At 40.8% G+C, this 19,703-nt stretch overlaps 1 protein-coding gene across 5 annotated transcripts in view; it reads left to right on the forward strand.

The window, feature by feature from the left end:
• The window catches only part of RARB (retinoic acid receptor beta), an 876,710-nt gene that overhangs the window by 467,673 nt on the left and 389,334 nt on the right, over positions 1 to 19,703 (forward strand). The gene's annotated exons all lie outside the window — the stretch shown is intronic.

Genomic DNA, 19,703 nt, shown 5'->3' on the forward strand with positions numbered 1-19,703 from the left:
TTTTTTTTTTTTTTTTTTTTTTTTTTTTTTTTATCTTGGTTGCTGGGCTTAATGGATGTGAGAAAACAGGATGCTTCATATCCAAGGTGAGTTCTCATTTTGTTGGGTTTTGGTTTCTCTCGCTCTGGAATTATACTTTTAGTTCTGTTGCAGAAATACAATTTGAATCTTGATACATGGTGCGGTTTCGAATTCGGTCTGTTCAAAGCTATGTTGTATTTTGCTTTCTTTTATAAAATGTAAACAAAAAGGAATCGGCGGCTATGACCAACGTTCTTGAAGAGGTTGGCCACTTGCTAAAAACTGTGAACAGTGAATTAGAAGATGATACTGTAAAAATCATTAATGATAATCCTGAATTTAACATAAGTTTTGACTGTCAGGTCTCCTTGAATCTCTAGCTCTTGTCCTGGGTACAGACAGTATCTTTAATTATTTAATTCATATCACATAAGCTTTTTTGAGTGTCTTCATCCACTTTTGATTCTGTATTAAGCTGCGTCTTACCTCTGATCTTCTCTAGAATGTTGGGTAGAAAGTACTATAAAATAAAAGTAGAGTTAGAATTCTTCAAGACTGATATGACTTAGTTATAGAAAGCATCCATATTATGTGATTTGGTTGTTTTGTTTTGTTTTGAATGTTCTGCCTGAGGTCTTGCCAGTGAGCTCTTGCCCAACCTATTGAGAAGCAGGTTGGGCAGTTGAGGACCTGGAGGTGAAAAAGCACATTTATTCCAGCGGGCTGCGTCATGGCACCGTAGCACCTTCTCCAGGTTCTTTCATAGCTCAACAGGAGCTCTTGAGAGCTCTACCTGGTGATTATTTCACATCTTGCTGTTCTTTAATGAGTTCCTCCAGATACTGGCTTGTTACTTGAAAGTTACTCTTGGGGAGCCTGGGTGGCGCAGTCGGTTAAGCGTCCGACTTCAGCCAGGTCACGATCTCGCACTCCGTGAGTTCGAGCCCCGCGTCAGGCTCTGGGCTGATGGCTCAGAGCCTGGAGCCTGTTTCCGATTCTGTGTCTCCCTCTCTCTCTGCCCCTCCCCCATTCATGCTCTGTCTCTCTCTGTCCCCAAAATAAATAAACGTTGAAAAAAAAAAAAAAAAGAAAAGAAAAAAAAAGTTACTCTTGAAGTATTGCCTTCATTGTTGTGGTTTTGTGGTCTTTGTGCCTTCACTTCTTCCTTCTGCTACCTTTTTAGCTCCCTGGGAGCAGGTAGCTTATTCCACCTAACCGGGGATTCTCAGCAAATGGTCCAGTACCTTCAAAAATAGTTTAGATATTCAGATGGTCTGGATGTTTGGGTAGATAGCTAGATGCATGGACAGAATTTTACTCCAGGGATGTTGATTACACTCACAGTATTATCATGCCTGGTGCATACTGACTGGTTTTCCTTCCTGGAATGACCTGATGATAAGTCTTCCTTTCTGTGTTGTGGCCAGAATATGGGACCAATACAGGCTTTTCAGTTGCTTAATAACATTCTCCCATGCTTCTCAAGTTCAAATCGAAAATAGATATAGCCAAAGTAGTTTCTTCACTGTCAGGAGAAATAGAAAAAAATGCCTGTATTCAAAATCTCTTGCTGACCCCAAGTGCCAGTTCAAACCCTGTTCATCCAACATGCAAATGATAAAATGAAGTTATATTCCTCTAACGCATGAAGGAGTCTGACTAAATGATTGTTAAAGCTATTAAAATTTCACCCAGGAGTGTCTGTACCTAATTCCATAGCTCAGGCAGTCTGATGGATAGCACATTCTAATGTATTTCTTTCCTCAGATCTCAAGTATATGTTGTAGATTTAGCTAAGGAGTTAAGACAGTATTATGCCCGTCCTGAGTGATCTGATCTTGCAGTTGGCAAACCCTTAGACAGCTGTAGCCCCGAGGTCTCAGCATCTTTGGGTTTCTTTAGGTACTTATTTTAAGGGAAATACAGAGGATAGTAGGATCTTTATGCTGAATTAGCATCCATGAACACTTGAGCACACTTTCAATATACAAATCCCTCACCCATCTGCTTGCAGATATTTTTAAGTCTAAGAATTCTATAGAGCAGTGCTTGGCAAACTACAGCCTGTGGGCCAAATCCAGCCTGCCATCTGTTTTTATAAATAAAGTTTTATTGGAACGCAGCCCCATTCATTTGTTTACATATTGTCTATGGCTGCTTTCATGCTACAATGTTAGATCCCCGGTAGCCCACAAATTCTGAAATAGTTTCCTGTCTTGCCCTTGACAGAAAAAAGTCTTCAGACCCGTGCCATGGAGATAAGAACATTGGGACAGGAGTCCAGTCATCCGGAATGTAATCAGGCTCTGTTCTCTAACTGTTGACGTTTGATCTTCTAATTCCTTGCTCCATTCCGAGTCTCAGTGGCTAGGCCTATACCTGAATAAGCTGGGCTAGATCCTATCTCGGACTCCTTTCACCTCAAATACAAGGTTATTTTTTTTTTCATTTCACTGTACGACTAGGGGACAAGATGCCATCACTATTGTCCATTTGAACCATAATGCAATGGCCGTTTTTCTAGATCAAAATTGATCACATGTTGGCGATTTTATATGATTCAACTTTTAGAAATAGCGGTTTTGCAGTTCAGAAAAGGGGGAGGGTGTAAATAATTACAATTTTTTTCCGAGGGCCTTGGGGAGAGGGTGCGAGTAACTTGTACACTGGAAGGTGGCTGGGGGAGTGGCAGAAAAAGGACGAGGTACTGAAGGTTCATGCTGGAAACATCAAAATTGGCTAACTTGGTACCCTGGCTGATGTCTTACTTTATTATTTCTTGCTACAGACAAAGCACATGAAAGCCACTCAGATGAAATCACTAAAAGAAGCCACTGTTGATGTGCGGTCCGTTAGTCGGCCCTTATATAGAGAGTTGTCTTCGTCTTCGTTACAGCCTGGGGTTTAGAAAGACTGGGAACAAGGGTAAGGTCTTAAAAGTTCAAGGCAGACTTTCTCTTGGCTAAAATTAAACGTCAAGTTTTATTCACATATTGAGGTTACTTAGGGAGGTAGCTGAATTCTATAAAGTCTCAATAACTAGCAAAACACATACTTGGGTGAAAAAGCCAGCTAATCTGGAATGCGTGTTGGGGAATGACTCCATAAAGAGGATCCTGTCATTGAGCCGTGGGATTTGCCGATGTTTCTTTCGTAACCTATACACCTCTAGATTCTGCAGCTCAGCCAGAAAGAATAAATTTCCCTGCCCCGGTGACAGGGTTCTTTCAGCACCTTGTAATTAGAAAGGCTCAAGAACCTTCTACTTCAACATCTAGTGAGAACAGTTTCCATAGGAGCTACTGATATTATACTCATTCTGCCACCTCCCACCATTCAGTTCTGATTCTCTGGTCGGCCTGTTCTCCTAGGCCAGAACCTGAACTCTGCACATTAACCCTTTCCTTCCTATAGGATGCACGTTCCCCTTCCCACATACTAACATGTCCTTGACCTACCGTCTCATTTACGGTCATTTAGCCTCTGTGGATTTTTCTTTCATCAACTCTGAACTATGTTTATTTAAAGTCTTTATGATGTTGATTATAACGTAATGTAACTTTTTGTTACATTATAACTTTTTGTTACATTATTGTAATTAAAATTATGGTAACATAATTAATGTTATTGTAATGTAATTTACTGTAATGTGATTTCATGTAAATACCGTTTATTTATGTCCTTTATAGTAATAATATTCAAGTCGTTTAAGGACAATGGTAGGGTGTGAATTGGAAAGAAGAGTTGATCTATAAAGGGGTGAATTCAGATCATCTCCAAAGCCTTTTCAACTCTGGCAGGTGTGGATTCTGTATATTACAACTCCAGTGTTCTCCTGGTCCTCATGCCCTTTACAACCAAACAGCCCATCTTTTCTTGATTTGTGCCAATTTTGGACCCAGTTCTGCAGCAGGAGTACCTGGCCATTGGTATGACCATTTGTGACCACTCATAATTCTGAGGGAAAGATGTGGCCACTTTTTAGAAATTCTGCTCTCCAGAACTTTCTGACCTAAACGACAATAACTATGTGCAGAAGAGAAGTGAACTTAAAAAATCTCCTATGCATTCGTGTTCTTGCCTTTGTATTCTGACATAAATTTTTTACATTTTGAAGTCCCCGTGAGGTTAGAAACCAGACATATTAGAAAAGAGAGTTCAGGTAAGTAATAAAAACTACCATTACCATGTATTGAGCACCCTGTGTGTAATCCACTGAGCACTGAATGTATATCATTCTTAATCTTTTTTTTTCCCCCAAGTTTACTTATTTTGAGAGGGAGAGAGTGCCAGTAGGGGAAGGACAGAGAGAGAGAGGGGGAGAGAGAGCATCCCAGCCGTGCCAAGCCCTACGCGGGACTCAAACTCACAAGCCATGAGATCGTGACCTGAGCCAAAACCGAGAGTCGGACACTTAACCAACTGAGTCACCCAGGTGCCCCTTAATCTTTTTTAATCGCCTCCTGAGATCTCTGCTGAGCCATTAGCAGCAGTTCTGTTTTGCAGATGAAGACTGGGAGGCTTCGAAAAAGTAAAAAGCCAATACAGCTAGTTAATGTCGGCACCAGATTCCAAGCCCCCAAATCCCGGGGGTCCCTACGCGAATGTCCTTCCCACTGTGTTGGGTAACAAGGCCAACTTAACCTCCCACAACTCCACCACGGGTCTGTCTTTTCCATGATGCTTCAGGGAGCTTTTGGAGACGAAGGACATTTAAAGGACTTCACAACCTCTTTAGTTTCACCCATTACTGTGGAAGCAGCTGTCATTTTTCACCAACATAGGAACCGAGGGTGGATCCCATTGTCAGGAAGTCACTGTGGATGCCTCTGCTTGGCTCTGTCCTACAGACACAGAGCCTGTCACCGCCAGGCAAGCATGACTCCCAACAGGAAGAAAGCCTGATATACTATGCCAGGGAACACTCAAAATTTAATGTTCCAGAGCCCTCTGTGAAAATTGGACAACTGTCCGTCTGTCTCTCTTTATGTTCCTTTCATGGTTGCTTGTTCTGTTTTATTGCCACACATGTGCTTTTTTATAGGTTGTTGTAAGCTGGAAAATATTATTAACAGTTTTGGCTTCAGAGACTCTCAGTTTAACTCCAGAATCTTAAAATGGGAGCTCTTTTTCCCTGCTTCTTCAGAACGCGCTCTCCTGTCAAAATCACAAAATAGGGAAAATAGGGTATTTCCTTTAAAAACTCGCAGCCTTTTGGAGAGACAGAGTCTCAGAGTTCACAATGATGGGACATAAAGTTAGTGTTATTTCTGTATCTTTTCTTAAAGAGAAACCATGATATTAAATACAGGCAGATTGATGGTAACTAAAACCAGGTTAATTCCTATTATCCTTAAACATACACAAGGACCCTGCTGGACAGAGATCATCTCTAGTTTCAATATGGCTGGGGCTTAGTAAATTGTTAGTGTTTAGGGAATGCCAAATACAATAGTATGGTCCACATACATGCATTCTAAATCTTTTTCTAGGCCAGGTAAAAATAAGATAAAGTAAAAGAAACTTGTTAGGAATTTGAGTAAACAGAGGGTAACAATTTTGCTCATTTCCTCTGCCTTTGGTCAGTATCTCTAAATTTCTGAGGCTTAGGGAGGTCCAAAGCTTTCACCTGAATGTTTTAGAAATAGTTTATGTTTTGGGCATGATTAAACACTTTTAGCAGTCTTAGGCCTACAGCCACATATGTCATAGGTAAGAGTGTATTCCTTAAGATTGGACAGGTATTGATTACTTGAATGCAATGCCCTCTCTTCCCCAATAATAGAGGAATCTTTGTCTTCTTCTTGATGTCTTTACAATTTCCCCAGACCCTGGTCGAGTCCAACATGTAATCCTTTGAATAGTTCTAATGAGGAGCTGGGTTCATCCTGTTTGTTGAACTTTACCCCAAAGGGATCAGGAATATGTGAACATGAATTAGAAACAAAAAGATTATTGTTCAATTTCGTCAAATTAACTACAATGCCCAAAGGAGAGTCTCAACTCGGGAAGTGCGTTCTTGAATAGAAATAGGCTCTCAGTCCACAGAGGCGATCATAAAAACAGGAATGGATTTTCCGCTGACTTATTCTTGCCAATGATTATTCCTAAGGAGAGCGTGTTTGAAAGAATATATACCAAAAAAAAAAGACCAAAAATGGAGAAAAGAGAGAGATTAATGGTTTAGACGTAATATTAGATTCCTTTAGATATTCTGTTTATTAGATAGTTAAACAGAGACATTTTAAAAGAGCATTTTTGATCTTAGGAAAATTGAGCCTATGAAAATTGGAATCACCACAATAGCTCTGAGTTGGCTATGAGATACGAGACTTTCCATGTGTTCCAAATTTGTCTTGATGAATTCATCAATCTACAGCTCCTGTACATTTCAGATGAGCTATTTTGGTCCTACTGATGAAAAACTCATCCATATAACCTTGAATGATAGGAAATTCAACTCCATACAGGTAGACTAACATGAGGACAGGTAGAATTAGCACCAGATGGCTGCCCCCTGGGCCGTCTTCACAAGGTGTCGCCCAGCAGTGTCACAGAAGCTCTGGTGATTTATTCTGTGTCATCACGGTGAGACAGCCCCCTTCCTCTGTCTTTGTTTCTCGGTTTTTCTATTTTGACTCCCACCAACGTTTGAATGGTGTTTTGGTAATTTAAATGGGAGAGAGAGAGAGAGAAGGGGGAGGAGGGTTGTATGGGAAGGAAGGAAGAGAGGAGAGAAGGAAGGAGGAAACTAGACAGACAAGAGAAAGAGAGAGACTCTAACCCCGTAATGTGATCTCCAGGCCACCTCCAAGAACTTGAGGCCACCAGACCAACCACTGGCCGGTGGTGCCATCAGCACTCTTGCTTTTTTACTTTGCCATGAGAATAAGATTGAAAAGAACTGTCACCTCTCTCTTCTTCTCTCTGCCCCTCCTCTTCTCATGTGTGCTGTCAAAAATAAATATATAAACTTAAAAAAAAATTTTTTTAATGGGGGTGGGGCATCTGGGTGACTCAGTCAGTTAAGTGTCTGACTTTTGATTTGGGCTCGGATGACGATCTCATGGTCGATGAGATCGAGACACATGTCGGGCTCCCCGTTGACAGCATGGAACCTGCTTGGGATTTCCTCTCTCCCTCTCTCTGCCCCTTCCCTGCTCATACTCTCTCTGGCTCTGGCTCTCTCAAAAATAATTTTTCTTTAATTAAAAATAAATTAATAAATAAAAGAGCTGCCACTCATGTAGTGTGCTACATGCATTACCTCTGTCTACCACCTGGAAAAGAGAAACAGTGAAACAAAGACTGAGCTAGCCAACTTTCCTAAGGTTGCTCAGACAAAAGTGACGGGACCGGGTTTGAATTCTGGCTCTGACCAATCTCTTCTTTTCACCCATCCGTGTTAGATGCAGACGTTGAGGCGATGCAAAGGTTTTTAAAACACTGTATCTGTCTTTAAAGATCTTGCACTGCTATGGGGAAATCATAATCACCTAAAACCACTTAGATCTAAAACTCTGTTCTCTGCTCTGTAAGGTGTTAGATTTTGTAAAGCTTGTAACAACCCCTCCCACCCACGTACCTGCTGTGCATAGGTTGATTTACTATACGTGTCCCGTTTCTGCTATCTTTAGTTGTTTTCCTAGCTTTCCCTCCTCTACTCCCGTGTTAACCTGATGCCTGGCACACAGTGGCATCTCATTTAAGGTTCACAGAATGACCAAATCAGTAGTTCTTGCTGATGGGAGATTTCGACAATTTGTGGAGGTCCTTTTGGATGTCACGATGATTGGCAGCACCGTAGGCATTTAGGGGGCAGGGGCTACGAGGCTGGATGTCGGGCACTGTGCACAGTAGTTGCAAAGAATAAAGAATTACCTCATACCCTCATTGATTTCCCACTGTCCCACCAGACGTTCCTGTTAAGAACCCTCCCTCCCAGATAAATTATGTTTAACTGAACTTAGCCATAACTCATTTTTACATATAAATGCAAACTATTACATGAATTTGTTATACTGTAAATTATTTAGAGCTATAACTCCTGTGCAGATGGAGAGTAGGCTGCTCTTTTTTCTGTTTGGGACGTTTCTAAGGGGCGCCTGGGTGGCTCAGTCGGTTAAGCTTCTGACTTCAGCTCAGGTCATGATCTCGTGGTTCGTGAGTTTGAGGCCCGGATCAGGCTCTGCACTGACAGTGTGGAGTGTGCTTGGGATTCCCTGTCTCTCCTTCTCTCTCTGCTCCTCCCCACTTAGGCGTGCTCTATAAATAAATAGATAAACAGATAAATAAACTTGAATTTTTTTAAATATTTATTTATTATTGAGAGACACAGAGCGTGAGCAGGGGAGGGGTAGAGAGGGGGAGACACAAAATCTGAAGCAGGCTTCAGGCTCTGAGCTGTCAGCACAGATCCCAATGCGGGGCTCGAACTCACAAACTGTGAGATCATGACCTCAGCCGAAGTCAGTCGCCCAACCAACTGAGCCACCCAGGCACCCCTAAAAAAATTAAAAAGGAATGTTTCTCAGAGTTATTTACTATTTCAGGTAATCATGTCACTGACGACAGGGTATTCTTCATTAATAGACTTACACCACGTTTTTATCAGTCTGCATTTGTAGGTAAAATAATCACTTTAATTCTGCATATTGAGGCAAGCATGTTACCACTTCTTTATGCCTGGACATTTATACTTTGAAATAGCTATTATTTTATTATAAATTACTTTGAATTCATCCTTGATATTGCAGTCAGAGCCATATATTGATTTCTTGGAAATTATATGTGTGGGTGGGCTATATTATCTATGGCTTTCATTTGGAAATAGTAAAGCAGATGTTATAAAACATGTTATTAAAAGAAGCATTACATCTTGAAGATTACTGGAATGAGTGGATGGATGGATGCATACATGAATGAATGAGTGAAAAATAATTAACAGGGTCAACTAAACTGCTTTGAACGTAAATGTTCTAGCCACTGAGAGGAAGTTTGTAAGGGATGTGGACAGGAAAAAGTTTGTAAAACCAAATTCGATGATTATGCCAGGCATGGGCCAATGGGCATGGCCCTGGGGAAAGCCATATGCAGAAGAACGATGGACAGTAGGAAAGTGTTTGAAGTTTCCCATCTTGGAAGGCATGTGGGGTTAGCAAAGAGCCATCTAGCACTTGGCTCTATTTCTTGATGGGTAAACAGTGTCTCCAAGGTGTACAAAAGGGAATGAAATGTATCTTTATTCATGAATTTACTCTTCCAATCTTTATTTAACACATACGTGTTAGGTATTTGGAGTAGGCACCTTAGAGTGTCTCTGATGGTTTGCTGGGTAAATTTATCCAAGTAAATGGTTCTTGTGTGTCAGGTCAGATTCTTTACCTCCAAAAGATGCTCAACATCACTAACCATTGGGAAAATGCAAATCAAAATAACAGTGAACTGGCACCCTATACCTTTCAGAATGGCTAAAATAAAAAACACAAGAGATAACAAGTGTTGGCAAAGATGTGGAGAAAAAGGAACCCTTGTGCACTGTTGGTGGGAATGCAAACTGGTACAGCCACTGTGGAAAACACTATGGAGGTTCCTTAAGAAATTAAACATAGAATTACCATATGACCCAGTGATTTCACTAGTGAGTATTTACCCAAAGAAAATGAAAACACTAATGTGGAAAGATAGGTGCACCCCTATGTTTATTGCAACATTATTTACTATGGCCAAGATATAGAAGCAACCCAAAGGTCCATCTATAGATGAACCAATAAAGATACAGGGTGTGTATACACACAAGAATATTATTAAAGTATAAAAAAGAATTAAGTTTTGCCATTTCAACAACATGGATTGATTTAGAGGGTATAATACTAAGTGAAATAAATCTGTCAGAAAGACAATTGTGATTTCGCTCCTATGTGGAACTTAAGCAAACAAAGAAAAAAGGAGACCACAAACAGACTTAAATATAGAGAACAAACTTGTGGTTGCTAGAGAGAAAAGATATGGTGGTGGATGAAATAGGTGAACGGGATTAAGGGTACACTTACTGTGATGGGCATATAGAAACATATAGAATTTTTGAATCATTATATTGTATACCTGAAACTAATGTAACACGGTATTAATTATACTTGAACAAAAAAAAATGCTACCTCCTATGCACCTCATCTTAGGATTTATCAGGACAAATGCTTGGAACTGTTATAGATTGAATGGCATATCCCAAAAGATGTTGAAGTCTTAACCCTCAGTGTCCATGAATATAAATTTGCTTTTAAAAACAGAGTCTTCTCAGATGATCGAGTTAAGATGAAGTCGTTAGGGTGGGTCCTAATCCAGTACGACTATGTCCTTATGAAGAGAGGAAATCTGGACACAAAAAGGGAGATAGGGAGAGAGCACCATGTGAAGGTTCGTGTTAGGCTTCTGGAAGACAAAGAATGCTAACGATTGCCAGCAAATGAGCAGAAACTAGCAGAGTGTCATGGAACAGATTTTTCCTCACAGCCTGCAGAAGCAAGCCTGCCTGCACCTTAATTTGGGGGTACTTCTAGTATCCAGGGCTGTTTGTGGTCCTTTGTTATTAGTTGCCTAATAAGGCTTCTAATTTGGAACAACACCTTCCTGTCACCGAAGAAGGAAAAACTATGCTTTTGATCTCTCCCTCCTCTGAAAATATCGAGTTATTTAGCTATTTTTTCATAATTTTATGCTCACAATAACTCTTTTCCTGAATTATGTGGTTGCTTTGGGTTAGACTAATTCTATGTCAGGCAAGTTTTTGTTTTTGTTTTCCTTTATAGCCAGCCTTCCTTGATTCTGGTGGCTCCACGTCCATGGTCATGAATCACAGTGATCATATTTTTTTTTAAAAAAACAGGTGCCTCTCTTGGGGCACCTGGGTGGCTCAATCCGTGAAGCATCCGAATTTGGCTTAGGTTGTGATCTCACGGCATGAGTTCGAGCCCTGCGCTGGGCTCTCTGCTGAACAGCTCAGAGCCTGGAGCCTGCTTTGGATTCTGGGTCTCCCTCTCTCTCTGTCCCTCCCCAGCATGCATGCATTCATTCTCTCTCTCTCTCTCTCTCTCTCTCTCTCAAAAAGAAATAGACACTAATTTTTTTTTTAATGAGTGTATCTCTAATCCTCTGGTTTTATTTGGGTCCTATCCTTGGATCCTAAATTCCCACCCCCTTTCTTGATCTTTACATGTCTTCTTTAATATCTATTTTGTTCTTAATTTTAAACCCTCTGCCTCATGACTCTACCTACTCATCACCGTTACATATTGGAGCCTGTGGGACTCTCCAGAAGAAGCATTCACATTACAAATTCATGTTTCAAGTCCAGTCACTGAGAGATTATCAGTGGCAGTAATATGATTCTAATTATTCGTTGCTTATTGTCTCAAATATCATGCTGTTGGCTCACCCGGCAACCTCTGGCACTCTTTCTTCAACACTGTGCTCCTTGATTTTATACTTACAAGTAGTTTTGTCATACCGTTAGTTCTGTCGGTGGCCTGGTCTTTATATCTACCCCCATTAGTTCTCTACATCTGGGATTTTTTTTAGTTACTTCCGGCCAAAACCCTTTTAAAATATTTTGGAAGCCACCCAAGCTTGTACCACGTATAAATTTAAAGATCCTGGGCCTCACTAAATCCTGCCCTGGTTCACTTTGCCTTCAGTGAAGTGGGTGAGTCACCTTATATAATAAGATAAATTTGATAATCTGAAAATCTGCATCTATACAGTTATTTTTTTTTTTTTTTTCAGTGTGTTAGAATCTCCACAAGCCATTTGACTGGTGAAAATGACTCCTTACCAATGAGCGTGCATATTTTTAATTTGGGGCTGAGATATTTTGCCAAATACCCATAGGTGTACAGATGTTTGGATAAAACAAAATTTCTAGGGAGTTTGGGGAAGAAGAACAGTGATTATCTGGGACCCTGTGGGCACCAATGACAGCAGTAAATTATGTGGCTATTATTTTGGGGGGAGTGGCAAAATGTAGCACCAATGAGAGGTACTACTCAGATACTGCCCTTAGCCTTGGGGAGCTTACAGTCAGAGAGACGCATACTAATTAGGAAATGTTCATCCTGTTCACCCAAGAACAGTGTAATGCTGTAATTTGGGGGGTGCAGGAGAGGAATCTAAAAATGGGGCAAGACAGGTTGCTCTTTGCAGGCCCCAACCCGGGTGCTCGAACATAATTTTTAACCTCTGTGTGCCTCAGTTTTCTCCCCTATAAAATAGGACAATAAAGGTACTCAAAGGGTTGTGATGAGACCTCCATCAGTTGATGCGTGTAAACTTATCTAGCGCTCGGCCACTAACAGTGCTTAGAGTATTTGTAACTGTGCTGTAACAATACAAACCCTAGAAATAGCAGTCATTATTAGTATCTGCGGTCAGAAGCTGTCCAGTCATAATCAAAAACCTTTTCCATCGTGCGGCTGACATTCTCACAACCGTTTCCAAAACGTAAGGGTTGTTCTACACACACACACACACACACACACACACACACACACGCACACACGCACACACACACACACACACACACACACATTTTTCCGTATTTCTTAGAAGTCCATATCAGGCATATGGAATATTTCACTTTATAGAGTTTGTACCCTGCCAAGATTTCCCTTTAAACCAGAATTCTCTAGCAGGTGGTCTTGCGTTTGGGTATTGGAAAGGACTCTTTTGCCTGAGTAACCATGGCCTGCTGAATAATTTTGTATTCATCACCAAGAGACCACATCCAAGAAATATGTGTGTATCTGAGGTTATCTTTGACAGATGAGCTCTCCTCAGAGTCAGGGAACTTAGGTAAGAGCTGAACTTTCCTGTCTTCCCAGAGCCTATAGGCTCTTCTGGTTACTTTTTCTTCAGAAACCATCTAATAATGCTTGGCTGAATTTTAGTGATGTGTTTAATAGTGTACATTTCTCAAGCATTGTGGTTTTTGCTTCTATTAATACCAAGGTACTCTCATATTAATCGCGTAATGGTTATGAAGTTGGCCAATCCAAAAAAACATACTTAAAGAAAAAAAGCTTATCTTGACCTTTCATAAAGTGAATAGCACTTTAATGATGACCATATGCTTAAAAAGAAAGCCAGCCTTCAGCATACTTAGTAAACCTCTTTTATCAGAATGGCGTAAAGGAATATTTTACAAAACAGGGATCAGGGATTTCCATGAGTTCTGATGGAAATCTTTGAAACGTGAGGTGAAATTCGCACCACCCTTGACTCTTGCTCTGACCTGTAGGCAATTTTGGGATTTCTTTCTTTTTCCACAAAAGAATCTTATTCCAGAACCAAGGTCAGAATAAAGCAAAGGATGCATGTAGCACTATCGATAATATTCTGTTCAGTTCTGAATCCCTAAGGGGTCAAGTATACACCTATGGATGCAAAGGCTGACATCTTCTTTAGTACTGGCCACGATTTCTCGATCTCTGCTTTGAGGACAGAGAGCAGAGAGATGTGTCCAGGGTCGGGCAAACAAAGAAGTACTTCAGACTAACAAAAAAAGACAAGGCCTGACACCTGGAGTCCAGCACTCCCACTGCAAACACAGCGGGCAAAGACAAAATGTGTAACAAACTTGTACAAATCAGAAGAAAAAAGACCAATCATTAAGGAAATCCAATTCAAGACCACATTGGATGCCATCTTCTATCCATGAAAGTTACATGAAGTAAGTGTGGTGACAGAACCAAATGTTGGAGAGAACGTCAGTCAACGGACACTCTGAGATATATTGCCGGTGAGAGGCTAAATTACTATCGTCATCTTGGAAATGGCTCACATTATCCTGTAAAATTGAAATATGCAGACTTCTTAGATCAAGCCATTTGTCTTCTCGGTAACTATCCTAGAGAAGCTCTTTAATATGAATACCAGGGTTTGGGGCGCCTGGGTGGCTCAGTCAGTGGAGTGTCCGACTTCGGCCAAGGTCATGATCTCGCGGTTTGTGAGTTCGAGCCCCGCGTCGGGCTCTGTGCTGACAGCTGGGAGCCTGGAGCCTGCTTTGGATTCTGTGTCTCCTCCTCTCTCTGCCCCTCCCCTGCTCCTGCTCTGTGTCTCTGTCTCTCAATAATTAATAAACGTTAAAAAAATTTTTTTAAATATGAATGCCACGATTCATGTTGAAAAAAGTTCATGGTAGTGCTGTTTGGAAATTGTAAAAAAAAAAAAAAAAATTGGATACCAACCAAGTATTTATGAACAAATGCAAAAATTAAGCGGTGACATTGTCATTAAATTCAATCGTGTGCCTCACAGAAAATGAAGCTACAGGCATCAACATGCATAGATCACAGAAACACAGTGTTGAGTTAAACACGATTTTTGGCAACAGGATGTTAACATTTTTATAAATACAAGAGAAACAATTTTTGAAAGATATATGTAACAAAACTGTACATTAAGAAGTCAAGGCAATAATAAAGAACAAATCCAAGGTAATAGATACCTTCTGGAGGTTAAACAAAATAGATGAGTAGATAGGACCGAGAAGCAGCACAGGAGTGCACGCAACAGAGGTGATAGAGTTCTAACTGTCAAATATTTAGTGATATGTTTTCTCCCACGTGCACATATGTTTATTTTTGTAGGTATTAAATGCACCTTAAAAAGATAAGCTAGCACTCTATCCATTGCTTCATGGCAGTATCCTTAAACGAAAAAGTCACATTCTGAAAAAAAGGCAAATGGACAGTGAAAATGTTTTTTTTTTTTTAATTTGGGTCTTAAGAGTAATTGTACTAAACAGAAGAGACTCATAAATATGGGGGACAAACAGAGGGCTACTGGAGTGGGGTGTGGGAGGGGGGATGGGCTAAATGGGTAAGGGGCACTAAGGAATCTACTCCTGAAATCATTGTTGCCCTATATGCTAAGTAATTTGGATGTAAATTAAAAAAAATAAAATAAAATAAACCCTTTATTAGGATTCCGCCAGATACATTATTTTCTCACTAAAAATAAATGAACAAAATATGAAAAAAAAGTGTACTAATGCAAATTTGAAAGTGAGATGCAAAGTAAGACTTTATTTCTTACTTACAAGTAGGCAAAGATTTGAAAGAATGATCCCATTGTTGTTCAGGCTGTATAGAGAAAAGAAGACTCGTGCAGCCTTGATGGTGAGAATGAAAATTGATATATCCTTTCTATGGAATAATTTTACAGGAAATGACAAGGGCCTTAAAATATTCATACTGACGGCTTCGCATTTTTGCTCCTGTGAATTTCTTTGCAAGAAGTAAATGTTTTAGTGTGCTTGGGGAAATAGGTATTAGCACAGATTTGTTTAATTAAAAAACAAAGAAACTGAAGGCAAACTTCCTCCGTAATAAGAGGTGATTGATTAAAGTAGAGAATGAAAACAAAAGGCAGACCTTTAAAATTTTGATGGAGAAACAGATATATTGACATGGGAAATGCTCAGTAGAAAAGACAAGTTCTACAGCTAATAGAACGAAGTTTTCACTGTTAAGTATTCAGAATACTTAATATTCTTTATTTTAGCAGAAATATATTGTATTTATTTCAGGGTTTAGGACAGAGACTGGGGAGCATATTAATAGTTTTAAATTCTGGGTCATGGATTATCCAAAATGTTTTCTTCATCTTTATTCAGGGGGAATGCTCACCCCGATCATCTCGCTGCTCGGTGCTTGACACATAGTAAACGTTCACTAAATGTTTGTTGTGTGAATGAGTGCATTAAATGGTAGCTCATGGAATTAACTAGAAGAAAGGAGACTTCTCATTGTGCTAAGTCAGTTGCATTTACTTGAAACAAATATCTTACCTACATCAGTATCCTTGTCTTTCAAGTGTCCCATTAATGGGGTGCTCAGGGGCGCCTGGGTGGCTCAGTCAGTTAGGCGTCCAACTTCGTTCGGCTCAGGTCATGATCTCACGGTTTGTGGGTTCGAGTCCTGCGTCGGGCTCTGTGCTGACAGCTCGGGTCCTGGAGACTGCTTTGGATTCTGTGCCTCCCTCTCTCTCTCTGCTCCTTCCCCACTCATGCTGTCTCTCTCTGTCTCTCAAAAATAAAACATTAAAAAAAATTTTTTTAAATACAAGGAAAAAGCTGTTTGTGCCTGATTCCATTTCGTTTCCAAGGAATTAGCCCTTCAGAGGTCAGAGGGACATTGGCGTTTTGGAATAGTAACTTTTGAGCTAAGTCCTGATTCCACAGTGTCAGAGACTCTGCAGTGGTAGGGTTTCCAAGGAGATAATTTGGAATAGGAAATTTATTCTCTCAGCTTCTTCAAAGCCTGTCCCATAGGGTATCCACATACTTGACCTGTGCCCAAGGCCTCTTCTGTTTTAATAGACTCCAGGTGGATTATAAAAGTTATTAGCATCACTTTGTAAAAAAAAAATCATAATTATCAATCTTTGAGAAACTGTTATCTTGTTTTTTCACAACAAATAGGTGAGTACTTTTTAGTTAACTAACTCACTTATATCCTATTTTATTTGGGGAAAAAAATTATGACAACTTACAAAAAAGTACATGTATAACTTTTAAAAATTAGCAAGAAGTATATTTAGGAATGAGAAAATAAACACAGTGAAACCTTGGTTTGCAAGCATAATTCATTCTGGAAACCTGCTTGTAATCCAAAGCACGTGTATATCAAAGCAAGTTTCACGAACCATCGGCTCATTGGTGATCATGTGACGTTTGGCCTCACATACCCCCGGTATTGTGAGACATCGCTCGCTTATCAAGTTCGAATTGATTAGAAACGTCGGCTTGTTTGGGGGAACACTCGCAGAACAGGTTACTCGCAACCCAAGTTTTCGCCGTATTAGAAGAATGAGTTGAAACCAACTTGAGGCCAGTGCATTAAAATGCATTGTCTGAGATAGATAATAAGTGTTGCCCGGACATCCTGAAAGCCTGTCCCACGAAGAAGAAGGTCCATGCAGCCGGAGAGTTGATAGGGGTCCTAAAATGGAAGTGGCCCAGCCCTCAGGAGAAGTGCAAGTGAAGCACATCCCACCCATACAGTAAGTCCAACTCTGTTTATGTGTTTGCGTTTTTAATAACATCCCTCGTTGTGGGCCAAATTAATCATGCCGCAGCTCAGTCAGAGAAAGCAGGTCCCTGCGGGGGTCCCAAACAATGTCTCCAGGTACATAGCCCTCTCACCATCGGAACTCAATCCAAAAATAAATATTAGCGTGTCAAGATAAATAAATGGTCTTCATAGCCTTCAGGCACTTCTCCATGAAAACCCTTTCGCTCAGCCAAGGATTTTTGTGAGCATTTGAAGAGCCATGAATTTGGGGTTCTACTCCCTTGACAAGGACTGAGAAGCCAAAGGCCAGCCCCCCACCCCCAACAGGGTTTTCGCTCACAGCACAGTTTTGAATCCAAGCCAAAGGGCCCCAGATCATGGAAAATGTAGAGCAGTGTATTTAAAAGCATAGACCTCAGAGTCCGAAAAACCTCCGCGTGACCCAGCTGTGTGTCCCTTGGATAAATCAGCTTACCGCTCCCTGTCCTCTTGGCATTGCTCTGCCCAAATCTTATCTGCCTGGAATGTAGGGCCAGCATGAGGACGGTGAGAAAGAATGCTCGAAAGTGCCCTGCACAGAGCTTCTGCTAAACCCGATTTATACCTTAGTCTGGGATATTTATAGGGAGGCAGGGAGTTGTGAGGAAGGGGGGAATGCGAAACCCTCCAAGAGGAAGTGGGAGTGGAAAGTCGTAAGTGGAGCGAAGACTCTTTCTCATGGAGGGACAGCTACCTCAGCAGAAGCCACTGGACTCAAGGATACCTTTTCCTCAACTTGGGTTCGTTTTCTTTGGACGCTGGAAGGAATCGTCAGTGAATGCACTCACATGCCCCCTCGCCCCCCCACCCCCCCCCCCACCCAGCCCCAGCCCCAGCCCCCAGACACACTCTTCCAAGGCTGATGGGAGGAGACCGTTGATGTTTCCAAATGTTGAAGCTGCCTTTTGTGTGGTCATTAAGGTCCCGATTTGTGCACTAGTGTGCAGTTGTTTTTATTTTGGGGGGAAATCTGAAGTATTCCCTAAGCGTCTTGTGGACTTGCATTACAGAGCACAGCAGGAGATATTTAACTGGCAAGTTCTCTCTGAGGTCACCGTGTGCCACATTTTTTTTCACGGAAAGCTTCAACTGCTCAACTAAAGAATGTGTTTCTTTAACAGGCAAATGAAAAAGCGACTGCTGGGTGATTCCTTGAGGTATGCTTAATTAATTCCAATCTATTAATGACGGCAATTTTCTAGTTTCAGATGATAAATGGCAGCCCTTCCTAAAAGGCATCTCGAAGAGAAAGGATCTTCTCCCCACCCCCAGATTTTTTTTTTTTCTTTGTCCTTGGCTACTTCTGTCGCTTGCTGCTCAGAGTGAGCTCACGTCAGTAATAGTCATAAATGATTTACAAAAGTAATTCCTGTCTAATCACTTGGGACTTGGAGGTTTTATGATGTTGCCAGATGTGCCATCAAAAAAAAAAAAAAAATCATCCGGTTCAGAAACTTGTGATAAATCGAGTCAGAATCCATTAATTCCCTGAAGGCAACTGGTTGGTTTGCATGGATTTGTGTCGGGGCCTCGCCCATCTTCCTCGGCTTCTCTTTATCCTTCTGTTCAAGTGTGTAGAAGACAACAAAGAATTCTGTAAACACAAAGCTACTAAGGAGCGGTTAGCATTTATTGAAGACCCTAGCACAACTTTTATGTTTGTCTCATGTGTTAAGAGGACATTTTAGTCCAATGAAAGGGGTGGGAGGGGAAAGTGTGAAAAGCCCCAGATGATCCCAGTTCTCGCGTAGACTCTGTCTGTCTGTCTGTCTGTCTGTCACTCACTCACAGTGCCGGTGCCAACATTGCATAAATACTCAGTTGTTGCTTCTAATACTCTCCCCTTTTTTTGAAAGTTCCCCGCAGAATTCTTCTTTACTTCCTCTGAACCCTCACCATATGAGCTTTCTGTCTCTAATAAAGAATTTGGGCTATTGCACCTTATAAGGGTTTAGTGGTTTAAATATTTTCCCCTCTCGTAAAATTGTCATCTTGTTGAGGGTGAATTGTCACGTTTTCTCCAACTTCACTTTGGATGATGTCTTTTCTTTCATTAGGAAGAGTCTAACTAATTTTGGTGAATGAAGGAAAGAATCCCAAAATGGATGACTGTGAATTTTCATTCCAAAACACATAGTGGGGGGGGGGGGGGCGTGGAAGGGGTGGACAAATGGAAAGATCCATACCGAGCTTTTTAAACCACTTTGTTGGACTGCATACAAATAACTGAGGAAGCTGAGCAATAGAAGACTTTAAATCAGCTTATATCGTCTACCCGAGGACCAAAAATGGTACCTTCCCAACCAGGAATTCTGTATTCCTAAATTACAATCTCTCTGTGGAGATTAAATGATCTGTAATCCAGTGTAACAAGGCACAGTAGTGCACTTTGATGACAACTCTCTGGGGGAAAAGTTCCCCATGTCATCTCTGATTACAAAGTCAAGAAATCCTGTGAATTTGCTGATGTATAGGTTCCCCTTTAATGTAAATGCAGGCAAGGAAGGGGGCAGGCAATGTGGAGTCCTTTAGGATAATAGACAAGCGTTGACATAATTCCGAATCCTAGCAGTT

This window comes from Leopardus geoffroyi, chromosome C2 (genome assembly GCF_018350155.1).
Source record: "Leopardus geoffroyi isolate Oge1 chromosome C2, O.geoffroyi_Oge1_pat1.0, whole genome shotgun sequence".
Lineage (NCBI taxonomy): Eukaryota > Metazoa > Chordata > Mammalia > Carnivora > Felidae > Leopardus > Leopardus geoffroyi.